Consider the following 3241-nt stretch of genomic DNA (forward strand, 5'->3'; position numbering starts at 1 on the left):
GCCACCTTGCGTCTGGGAGGCATCGTGCGAGAGGCGCAATTCGAGGAGGCACCTGGCAATTTAAGGCTGCAGAACCCTGAACCATTGTACAGGCTTTTTCCCTTGGAAACAAAACACACAACCACTGTTCTGGGTGTCAGTCTGCAGGTCCCACTTGGCACTCTCAAACCAGACCAAGTTTGCACTGGTGCCACCTTGCGTCTGGGAGGCATCCTGTGAGAGGCCGAATTACAGGAGGCACCTAGCCATTTTTGGCCTCAGGCCCCTGAACCCTTCTACAGGCCTTTTCCCCGGGGAAACAAAACTCACAAGCCACTGTTCTGGGTGTCAGTTTTCAGGACCCACTTGGCACTCTCAAACCAGACCAAGTTGGCACTGGTGCCACCTTGCCTCTGGGAGGCATCCTGCGAGAGGCGCAATTCGAGAAGGCACCTGGCAATTTAAGGCCGCAGGACCCTGAACCATTGTACAGGCTTTTTTCCTGGGAAACAAAACTCACAAGCCACTGGTCGTGGTGTCAGTTTTCAGGACCAACTTGGCACTCTCAAACTAGAATAAGTGGGCACCGGTGCCGCTTAGCGTCTGGGAAACATCCTGCGAGAGGCGGAATTCCAGGAGGCACCTGGCAATTTAAGGCCGCAGTACCCTAAACAGTTCTACAGGCCTTTACCCTAGGACACAAAACTTACAAGCCACTCTTGTGGGTGTCAGTTTGCAGGACCCACTTTTCACTCTCAAACTAGACCAAGTGTGCACTGGTGCCACCTTGCTTCTGGGAGGCATCCTGCGAGAGGCTGAATTCCAGAAGGCACCTGGCCATTTAAAGTTTCATGCCCCTCAACCATTGTACAGGCTTTTTTCCTGGGAAACAAAACTCACAAGGCACTGTTCTGGGTGTCAGTTTTCAAGAGCCACTTGGCACTCTCAAACCAGTCCAAGTTGGCACTGCTTCCACGTTGCGTCTGGGAGGCATCCTGCGAGAGGCAAAATTCCAGTAGGCCCCCGGCAATTTAAGGCCGCAGGACCCTGAACCATTGTACAGGCTTTTTCCCTGGGAAACAAAACTCACAAGCCACTGTTCTGGGTGTCAGTTTTCAGGACCAACTTGGCACTCTCAAACTAGACCAAGTTGGCACCGTTGCCGCTTAGCGTCTGGGAAACATCCTGCGAGAGGCGGAATTCCAGGAGGCACCTGGCAATTTAAGGCCGCAGTACCCTAAACAGTTCTACAGGCCTTTACCCTAGGACACAAAACTTACAAGCCACTCTTGTGGGTGTCAGTTTGCAGGACCCACTTTTCACTCTCAAACTAGACCAAGTGTGCACTGGTGCCACCTTGCTTCTGGGAGGCATCCTGCGAGAGGCTGAATTCCAGAAGGCACCTGGCCATTTAAAGTTTCATGCCCCTCAACCATTGTACAGGCTTTTTCCCTGGGAAACAAAACTCACAAGGCACTGTTCTGGGTGTCAGTTTTCAAGAGCCACTTGGCACTCTCAAACCAGTCCAAGTTGGCACTGCTTCCACGTTGCGTCTGGGAGGCATCCTGCGAGAGGCAAAATTCCAGTAGGCCCCCTGAAATTTCAGGCCGCAGGACCCTGAACCATTGTACAGGCTTTTTCCCAGGGAAACAAAACTCACAAGCCACTGTTCTGGTTGCCCGTTTCCAAGACCCACTAGGCACTCTCAAACCAGACCATGTTGGCACTGCTGCCACCCCGGTCTTGGAGGCATCCTGCGAGAGGCGCAATTTAAAGCCGCAGGACCCTTAACCATTGTACAGGATTTTACCTGGGAAAAAAAACTCACAAGCCACTGTTCTGGGTGTCAGTTCTCAGGACCCACTTGGCACTCTCAAACCCTAGCAAGTTGGCACTGGTGCCACTTTGCGCCTGGGAGGCATCCTTCCAGAGGCGGAAATCCTGAAGGCACCTGGCCATTTTTGGCCTCAGGTCCCTGAAACCTCCTAAAGGCCTTTTTCCCTGGGAAACAAAACTCACAAGCCACTGTTCTGGGTGTCAGTTTGCAGGACCCTCTTTTCACTCTCAAACTAGACCAAGTTTGCATTGGTGCCACCTTGCGTCTGGGAGGCATCCTGTGAGAGTCCGAATTCCAGAAGGCACCTGGCCATTTAAAGTTTCATGCCCCTGAACCATTATACAGGCCTTTTCCCTGATAAACAAAAATAAAAAGCCACTGTTCTGGGTGTCATTTTGCAGGACACACGTGGCACTCTCAAACGAGACCAAGTTTGAACTGGTGCCACCTTGCATCTGGGAGGCATTCTGCGAGAGGCGGATGTCCAGGAGGCACCTGGCAATTTAAGGCCGCAGGACCCTAAACTATTGTACAGGCTTTTTCCCTGGGAAACAAAACTCAAAAGCCACTGTTCTGGGTGTCAGTTGGCAGGACCCACTTGGCACTCTCAAAAAAGCCCAAGTTTGCACTGGTGCCACTTTGCGTCTGGGAGGCATCCTGCCAGACGCCGAATTCCAGGAGGCACACGGAAACTTAGGGTCTCAGGCCCCTGCGCCAGTCTACACGCCTTTTTCCCTGGGAAACAAAACTCACAAGCCACTGTTCTGGGTGTCAGTTTTCAGGACCCACGTGGCACTCTAAAACCACACCAAGTTGGCACTGGTGCCACCTTGCGTCTGGGAGGCATCGTGCGAGAGGCGCAATTCGAGGAGGCACCTGGCAATTTAAGGCTGCAGAACCCTGAACCATTGTACAGGCTTTTTCCCTTGGAAACAAAACACACAACCACTGTTCTGGGTGTCAGTCTGCAGGTCCCACTTGGCACTCTCAAACCAGACCAAGTTTGCACTGGTGCCACCTTGCGTCTGGGAGGCATCCTGTGAGAGGCCGAATTACAGGAGGCACCTAGCCATTTTTGGCCTCAGGCCCCTGAACCCTTCTACAGGCCTTTTCCCCGGGGAAACAAAACTCACAAGCCACTGTTCTGGGTGTCAGTTTTCAGGACCCACTTGGCACTCTCAAACCAGACCAAGTTGGCACTGGTGCCACCTTGCCTCTGGGAGGCATCCTGCGAGAGGCGCAATTCGAGAAGGCACCCGGCAATTTAAGGCCGCAGGACCCTGAACCATTTTACAGGCTTTTTTCCTGGGAAACAAAACTCACAAGCCACTGGTCGTGGTGTCAGTTTTCAGGACCAACTTGGCACTCTCAAACTAGACCAAGTTGGCACCGGTGCCGCTTAGCGTCTGGGAAACATCCTGCGAG

The sequence above is a fragment of the Fringilla coelebs genome (assembly GCF_963513975.1).
Source record: "Fringilla coelebs genome assembly, contig: SCAFFOLD_45, whole genome shotgun sequence".
NCBI lineage: Eukaryota > Metazoa > Chordata > Aves > Passeriformes > Fringillidae > Fringilla > Fringilla coelebs.